Below are 9,394 nucleotides of genomic sequence, written 5' to 3'. Positions count from 1 at the left end.
ATATTTGACTTATTATTTGCCATCGAAGTATGACACTAACTTTGGAATAACGGATTCCAAAACTCTCTTAGAATTGGTCACTCTTGGCAACCCCTCACTATTTTTCATAGTAAACACATTATACAGTCCATCCTCTCCCTTACGTTTAAAAATTGTTTGTAAATGTTTAAAGTTTAACCCCGAACTTGCAACATTATCTGCAGTTGAAGATTTCATGACGCCACTTGCAATAAAAATAGACAAGGATGGCAAGTTTTTATGTTTCTCTTTGTTTGAATCCATATTGTTTTTTCACATCACTAGGAGAGAAACTCTTGACTGTAATACACTTATCATCCTGTTTCAAAGCATAAATGAAAAGCTCGGACAAACAATCAACATCACACAGTGCATTATGAGCGTTATACACATTGGAGAGCAATGATCGGGCTAGGTCCTCCTGCTTGTAAGACTCACGTTTAGGAGAGATAGATTTAAACACGTGAAGACTGTCTACCAATCCCTGCACACATGAACAAAACTCATTAAACATCCCACTAGCTTGACAGGCATTTACGACGATTGGGAAGTCAAAGCGTTTGCCATTATGAGCATTCAGAAAAACAAAGTGAAACTGATTCAGCCAGATAAGAAAATCTCTGCAAGGCTGTTTGTAAAGTTTTTGTTTTCACGGGAATACCATCTACGCACATATCTGTACTATTTGTTACAATATTTTTTGTCACTCGCTCTGCTGATGCGCTCATAGGTAGTTTTGGTAGCCATTAGCAGTTGAAGCTCTTCTCGGTACCAACATGTTTGGCTGCTATCTGTGTAATATGGGGGTAAACATCTCCTCGAACTGGAAAATAAAAATGGTACTGGAGTAAAAAACTGAATAAAAGTTATACAAGACAATAGTATTATAGTGATTTATAACATGCTTTGCAGTGGAAAATGAAATTATATTAGATAATTTTCACAGTGAAATCATAAAATATATTTTTTTCACTGTAGACAGACTATATTCGAATGATGGTGAAAAGAATATTCATATATCTAAGTGGAATAAATTCCGCTCAATGTAAAATTTGTTTCTTAGAAGCAAGTAAATATCTGCATACAGAATTTAAATTTTACAGAGCTATGTTTCAACATTTATACTTTGACATTATGATGTGACTTTACGCGGCAAAATCAGCAAGAATTGACTAATTTTAAAAAAATAAATTTTGTTTTGTACGCAACATTGAAATATATTTAACTCTGGTGAATACCAGCTATAATATTTTATATAAAATAAATGTATCTGGGATTCACTCAGTGACAATATCTTAATCTTACATGCTAAAAAACCCAAATATCCTCTATATAATAATTATACCATCATAAAGCAATTTTTGATTTATAAATGTTGTATTGGATCATCATTTTACATCTATAAACATGCAGAGGAGTAATAAAAAAGGTAAGTAATGTCTACATGAAAAGTACTTACTAAGGTCTGTTGTTTCAAGATCCACAGTGATATAAGAGGGTTCACCACTTGAACAAACTGGCTTGAACACTCCACGTGGTATAGGATCGGGGATTTTGTCTATGTCTATGTCAGCTGTGTGGCCAACTTCTGTACAAATGTAAACCAAAAAAAATTAAAAGAAATGGAATAATAACAAAGAGCAGTTGTTTATAAACATATCATGTCACAATAAATAAAATAATGAGAGCCACGTTGAAACAAACACATGGATTTATACAGTCATTACAATTTGTTTTACTGAAAACACGACTGGAAACTAACCTGACTGATATGTTGCCCCTTCGAGTGACTCTGTAGCTGACTGGTTGACAGCACGCTCTTTTTTCAAAAACAGCGCCTTCCTTTTGTTGATGGCTTAGCAAAGGTTTCCTGACATTTCTGGCGTTTGATGGCACAATGCCGTGCATACTTTTGTGTGTAGTGACCAGGTGACAAATCAGCTTGTTTTTTTACCTGCGAAGAATTTTAAAAACGTATGCATTTTCATTGCTAAACTTATTTACAAAACATACAGCAACATAAATCATGAAGTAAATTGTTAAAAGACAAAAAATAAGATATATAAATATTATGAAAGATTAAAGTGTACACATAGATAGTCAATTGTCATAGAATTAATTTAAAGACAAATCTTGTTGATGGTATAAATGCAAAATGTAAATATGCTAAATTGCAAAATGTGGATATTGAAATTGTAAGATAAAATAAAAAACAAAAAAACTTTACTTCATCTTAAAGATTGCTATTTATGTACTTACTTGTAGCTGGTGTAGAAAATCAAACATTGAAACCAAACTGCAAAACATTGTAACTGAAAATCAAAAGAACAATGAAACTGTAAAAGAGTTGAAATACACATAACTTATAGATTACAGCACTTGGACCATAAATCAAAACATTACAAAACAGTTCACAAAAATGTTCCTCGGTTACTGTAGTCTATAACTTCTTTGATAAAGAAACTTTAACAAGTTGGATAAATTCTTAGCTTGGCAATCAAAGTAAACTGAAGTAAAATGATGACTGTTTATAAAATAATTGCATATTTCAAAAATGGATATAATTCTATCGAACTCTTGCCAAGGTAAGATTTACTGAAAATTGTAAAACAAACTCTTTATAAAGCATAACAAACATTTGAACAACTTTCCAACTCTTATCTATATGCAGTCAAGGCAACAAGTTGGGTGCCAATTGTAACTGGTTGAGAAAAAATTTGCAGCCTGACCGGGATTTGAACCCGGGACCCTCAAAGTACCAAATTACCATAACTTTACTGACTGATCTATATGGCCACTTACACATTTTCTCCCCGTAACAGTGAACGGTTATGAACCATGACATAATCCTACCAATTAAGTACAAATACTATGTATTTTAAACCTTCAAGAAGAATTTTGTTATCATTATGAAATAAATGCAAATTAAGTCTGTTGCATATGTAGGTCATAGGGCCAGAAAAGAATTTCAAAAAAACACAAAATTAAAAATCTTCTTGTCTGAAAGTACATGGGCCAGAGCTTTGATTTTTGGTATATGGTATCATCTATGGGTCCTCTACCAAAGTTGTTCAAATTTTGTCCCTAGTGTCAAAATTGGCCCCGCCCCGGGGGGTCATAGGTTTGTCCTTATATGTATATAGTAAAATCTAAAAAAATCTTCTTCTCTGATTTGGCAAAGGCTACAGATTAGATATTTGGCATGAAACATTGTGTAGTAGACCTCTATCAAGATTTTTCAAATAATGGCCCTAGGGTCAAAATTGGCCCCGCCCCGAGGGGTCATTGATTTTCATTACATACATATAGTGAAAACTTGAAAAATCTTCTGGTCTGAAAGTAAATGCCCTAGACCTTTGATATTTGGTCTATGGTATCATCTGAAGGTCCAATACCAAAGTTGTACAAATTTTGTTCCTAGTGTCAAAATTGGGCCCGCCCCGGGGGTCATAGGTTTTTCTAATATGTATATAGTAAAACATAAAAAAAATCTTCTTCTCTGAATTGGCAATGGCTACAGGTAAGATATTTGGCATGAAACATTGTGTGGTAGACCTCTTCCAAGATTGTTCAAATAATGGCCATCGGGTCAAAATTGGCCCCGTCCTCGGGGGTCATTGATTTTCATTATATACATATAGTGAAAACTTGAAACATCTTCTGGTCTGAAAGTAAATGGACTAGAGCTTTGATATTTGGTCTATGATATCATCTATAGATCCAAAACCAAAGCTGTTCAAATTTTGTTCCTAGAATTAAAATCGGCCCCGCCCTGGGGGGTCATAGGTTTTTCCTTATATGTATATTGTAAAACCTAAAAAAATCTACTTCTCTGAATTTGTAAAGGCTACAGGTTAGATATTTGGCATTAAAAAATGTAAAGTTGACCTCTACCAAGATTGTTCAAATAATGGCCCTCGGGTCAAAATTGGCCCGGCCCCGGGGGTCATTGATTTCCATTTTATACATATAGTGAAAACTTGAAAAATCTTCTGGTCTAAAAGTAAATGGCCTAGAGCTTTGATATTTGGTATATTGTATTATCTGAAGGTCCAATACCAAAGTTGATCAAATTTTGTCCCTAGTATCAAACTTGGCCCGCCCTGAGGGGTCATAGGTCTTTAGCTCACCTGTCACAAAGTGACAGGGTGAGCTTTTGTGATCGCCTTTCGTCTGGCGTCCGTAAACTTTTACTTAAAATGACATCTCTTCATTAACCGCTGAGTCAATTTCATCCAAACTTCACAGGAATGTTCCTTTGGTGGTCACCTTTAAAAATTGTTCAAAGAATTAAATTCCATGCAGAACTCTGGTTGCCATGGCAACCGATAGAAAAACCTTAAAATATCTTTTTAAAAAACCCAAAAAGGTAGAGCTTAGATATTTGGCATGAAACATCTTCTAGTGAATGTCTATCAAGTTTGTTCAAATAAAAGCCATGGGGTCAAAATTGGCCCCGCCCCGGGGGTCATTGATTTTCCCTATATGCATCTAGTAAAAACTTATAAAATCTTCTTTTAAAGAACCCAAAGAGCTTGAGCTAAGATATTTAGCATGAAACATTTTCTAATGAGTGTCTATCAAGTTTGTTCAAATAAAAGCCCTGGGGTCAAAATTGGCCCCGCCCCAAGGGGTCATTGATTTTCCCTATATGCACATAGTAAAAACTTATAAAATCTTCTTTTAAAGAACCCAAAGAGCTAGAGCTAAGATATTTAGCATGAAATATGTTCTTATGGGTGTCTACCAAATTTGTTCAAATAAGAGCCCTGGGGTCAAAATTTGCCCTGCCCCAGGGGTCATTGATTTTCCTTATATGTGTAAAGCAAAACTTAAAAATAAATCTTCTTTGAAAAAAAAAACAAATAGCTAGAGTTTTGTTACTAAGCATGAAACATCTTCTAGTGAGTGTCTACAAAGTTTGTTCATATAAAAGCCCTTGGGTCAAAATTGGCCTCGCCCCGGGCGTCATTGATTTTATTTATGTGTATAGCAAACACTTAAAAAAACTTCTTTGAAAAAACCAAAATAGCTAAAGTTAAGATATTAAGCATGAAACATCTTCCAGTTAGTGTCTTCAAAGTGTGTTCAAATAAAAGCCATAGGGTCAAAATTGGCCCTGCCCCGGGGGACATTGATTCTCCATATATGTGTATAGCAAAAACTTAAAAATCTGATTTAAAAAAAACAAATAGCTAGAGTTTAGATATTAAGCTTGAAACATCTTCTAGTGAGTGTCAAATTGGGTCAAAACTGGCCCCGCCCTAGGGGTGTCATTGCTTTTAACTATATGTGTATAGTTAAATTTAAAAAAAAATCTTTAAAAAACTCAACGAGCCAAATCTTAGATGTTTAGCATGAAATATCTTCTAATGGGTGTCTAAAGTTTGTTCAAACAAAAGCCATGAGGTTTAAACTGGCCCCGCTCTGGGGGCCTATATACAGGTGAGCGACTTCAGGGCCATCATGGCCCTCTTGTTTTAAAGAACAATTGGCAAAATTTGGCTCATTTGAGACAAAGCTTTATTTATTTTGGTCTACATGCATATTTAACAGCTATCAAGTGTTAACAATCATGGCATCTACATAGTTAAGAGTAAATGTTAAAATACAAAAAGATGTAATTGTGATATGAAGACGTAATAAAAAGCAAGTGATAAACTGGATTTACGTACTATCATGTTATATAATGTTAAAAACGAACAAAACAGTAAGTGAATTTGACACGTGGATCGACGTATGGGATATTCAGTAGGGGAATTGAAATTTTTAGCAGGACATTCGGCAGTACAAGACTGTTGAAATATAAATGCATCTCCTGCTGACATGACATCCTGCAGGACATTCTGCAAGACCGTAATTTAACCGTATCCTCTGCTGGAAGGACATTCAGCAGGACATTGAAATTCAACAAATGCCCTGCTGATAGATATGACATTCGTTAGACTAATCAGAATGAAATTAATATTTTACCGCTTCTCATGCAGGTAGGACATTCAGGTGACCAACCCATTTATGGCAGGACATTTGGTATGGAATTTGGCAGGACAGGAATTTTACCAAACAACATGCTGGCATGACATCAAGCAGAATTTAAAATCAGGGCATGACGTTTTTACCACATTCTTTGCTGGTAGACATTGAAGTTAAATGATTAACATTTCAAAGTCCTGTTGAATATTCAGTACTCCTTAACTGTCTGAACTAAGAATATCCCAAATGCTTATGTTTGCACTGTCTTATAGCCACTTTGCCCTTTGTGGTCACTTATATAAATACTAAATATAATGGCTGTGCTGTTATATTAATGATCTTCAAAGTCCTTTTATATAAATTTAATAATTACCATTTAAAATAGTAATTTGCTAATGCACTACAAAATAAAACCAATATTAATTGATAGATTTTTCATCGATTACGTCAAAGCATTACAAGCAAAATCCCGAGAATATGTTTTCTCCTTGAATATTATTTTTCGTTCTATTTGATCACAGTCCAAGGCATTTAAGTATGTGAAATATATAAGACATTCAAAACAAAAACAAAAAAACATTTTACAGAAACAGGAAAACTGTTGTTTAAAAAGAAAAAAATTATTGTTCCTGTACATTACTGGGCCGCATGACAGTGTAGGTATTAGTTATTTCATTGTAGCTATCAACATATGTGTAGCCAAAATATATATTAAAACAAAATGAAAATAAAAAAACTCTCACTCTTAAGTCTTTATATATAATTTTGAATTCGTTTCCAAATCCATTGCATATATAATTTGGCATATCTTGTACTTAAATGGCTATGAGCTAGAAGGGATTTTTGTCACAAAACATGTCTCCCAAAACTAGGTATGGTAATGATCACGCCAGAAGTTATGCCTGTGATATCCGGACAAGTTTTTCTATAAAAAGCGGCCATTCTTAGCAGCAAAGCCGAACCTCCCCACAATATGCACCACTAGGTATGATTCTGATTACAGTAAAGGCCGGACAAGATTTTTTCTATTAATGGCTCTAGCAGCAAAGCGGACATGCGGCAATGTGCACAACTAGGGATAGTACTGATGGCTCAGGTGTAGTTTTATTCAAATCCAACTAGGAGTTTTTCGTCTTAAATCTGGACAAAATTTTCTATATATAACTCTGGTGGCCATTTCTTGCAGCATAACATAATTGGTAGCGATATGCACAAGAAGGTATAGAACTGATCACTCTTGTGAAGTTTCATACAGTTTGACCTATAAAATCTGAACAAGATTTTACTATCTTTATCTCTAACGGCATTTTTGTGCAACGGAGCGGAACGTGCTGGCAATATGCACAGCTAGGTATATAACTGATCACTCCTCTGAAATTTGGTTGAAATCCCACAGACAGTTTGACGTATGAAAGCATGTGCTAGGGAGCTGAACGGTAACTTGCACTTTCCAAGATTGTCCATAAATAGACTAAATCAAACCGAGCCTGCAACAATTTAAATTTAGTCGTTTTGAACGTTATTTAGGGATTCTGTTTTTTCTCTATTTCTAGGAAGGGGTCACATTGAAAGTTCCATGATAACCGCCGTATGAACACATGTGTGGATGTTCCTATACTAAAAAAATGCCATTTCTTGTTAAAATGATGAGTTCTGCTTTAGCCGGTGCAGGCGTGGGAGCTTGGACGGTAGTTTACACTTGGCAGTACCGTTCATGAAGAGGCTCGATCAAACCGAGCCTGTAACATTTTCAACTTTTCTGTTTTGGATTTTCTTTAGGGATTCTTATTTTCTCTATTTGTGTTTCAAAAATCATAGGTCGATTGCCTCTCTCAGTTTTTATGAAAGAGTATTGGAATAAAGTAAATAAAAAACCAACATTCCTACGTATGGAATATTTAGAGAGCAATTAAATATTTATAACACAAATTCTTGCAAGATTTTACAAATACACGTAATATTTTCAACAAGATAGGTCCATTTACCTATAGGACATATAGGAAACCTTTGTTTAAAATGATTATAGGCTTTCGGAAAAATGGTGTCACTATCTTTCTAGGTGACTTCAATTTAAAGTAAGGTACAATGGTGCAAATGTATTTATACGGCCAAAAAAATGGGCCTCGTATTTGTTTAAAAATATATTTTAAAAAAAAACATTGTTAAGGACGTTTTAAGGAGTTTTCTTATAGATATATAGACAAAATTAAAACTGTTCAATATAATTTCTTGGTGTTACAGTATGATAACAGAAACATTTTAGCGAAAAGAAATTGCGGTCACCGTTCTCGTTTTTGAGTTATCTGCCCCGGAATCAGACTTTTCTACTTATTTTAGGTCAATGTGGGCAGATAACTTATACATACTTAAATGAATTCTTGTTTTTACTTCTGGGTTATGTTTTTCTTTTTATTGTTGAGTACAACACGTAATAATATACAATTCCTTACATCGTTTCTGATAATTTTTTTCAATGAAAATAAAGGTACTTTAAATTCTTTAAAAAAAGGCTATTTTTTAAAGAAAAAATGCACAGGTTAAATAAGAAGTGGGAATAAAAAATAACCACTCTAAATTTGTTCTTGAAATTTTGCATATAAACTAAAACGAAGGTATGCTTCATAAAAATAAGAACAAAATGTATTGTTACCCTTAATTGTAAATAATCAGCCCTTGAATTTAACCAAAAAAAAATCCAATTCAAGGGCTGATAACTCAAAAACGAGAACGGTGACCCCAATATTTTTTCTCGCTCAAATGTTTCTGTTATCATATTTTTACAGCATGCCAAGTTTAAAGAAATTATATTGAGGAGTTTTTATTTTGCCTATGTGTTTATATGAAAACTCCCAAAAACGGCTTTAAATATAATGTTCGAGATATTTAGAAATAACTTAACCGTAAAATTGTCAAGAAGTAAAAATATCTGTGAGCTTAATGCTTTGAAATATAGTATAACCTATATTATAATTTAATGACTTCAACAAATATTCAACAGTTTTTCTATTATAATAAAGTAGCAAATTTCATATTCAGTTTTTAAAATATATAGGAATCATATACAATTTTACTCGTTTTTTACTTTTTACTTATTTCTAACTCTTTATATCATTAACAAGAACTACAAAACAAAAACAAATTTCTCATAAAAAATTTTAACATAAATGCTTTTAATTTCATTTCTCAGAAGCTTTTTGTTTTTGATGTACATTTATGTTTATACTTATATATATTTAAGCTCAAGTGCGAAACAAGTTCTTGCAACTTACATTAATCACTTTCGTTTCCGCTTCCTGGAACAAACCTGTACTGTTGTCACATGAAGAAACATATTCGTGACCCAAGTAGGGCTCGAACTCATGATCCTCGAGTCTCAGGTAGACAATTTAACCACTAGGCTCCC

General features: G+C 33.6%; 1 long non-coding RNA gene across 1 annotated transcript; it reads right to left on the bottom strand.

Annotated features, from left to right (window-relative positions):
* Positions 1 to 738: 738 nt before the first annotated feature.
* LOC132732563 (uncharacterized) lies at positions 739 to 1,960 on the bottom strand. Its single transcript, XR_009626066.1, has 3 exons — positions 1,781 to 1,960; positions 1,478 to 1,606; positions 739 to 841 (listed from the first exon to the last, which is right to left on the bottom strand). It is a non-coding gene; the product is annotated as an uncharacterized LOC132732563 (long non-coding RNA).
* Between the last annotated feature and the right edge of the window lie 7,434 nt (positions 1,961 to 9,394).

This window comes from Ruditapes philippinarum, unplaced genomic scaffold (genome assembly GCF_026571515.1).
Source record: "Ruditapes philippinarum isolate M1 unplaced genomic scaffold, ASM2657151v2 ctg10598_1_1_1_1, whole genome shotgun sequence".
Taxonomy (NCBI): Eukaryota; Metazoa; Mollusca; class Bivalvia; order Venerida; family Veneridae; genus Ruditapes; species Ruditapes philippinarum.
Note: the sequence above shows the minus strand (reverse complement) of the source record. Positions and strands in the feature narration are given on the sequence as shown.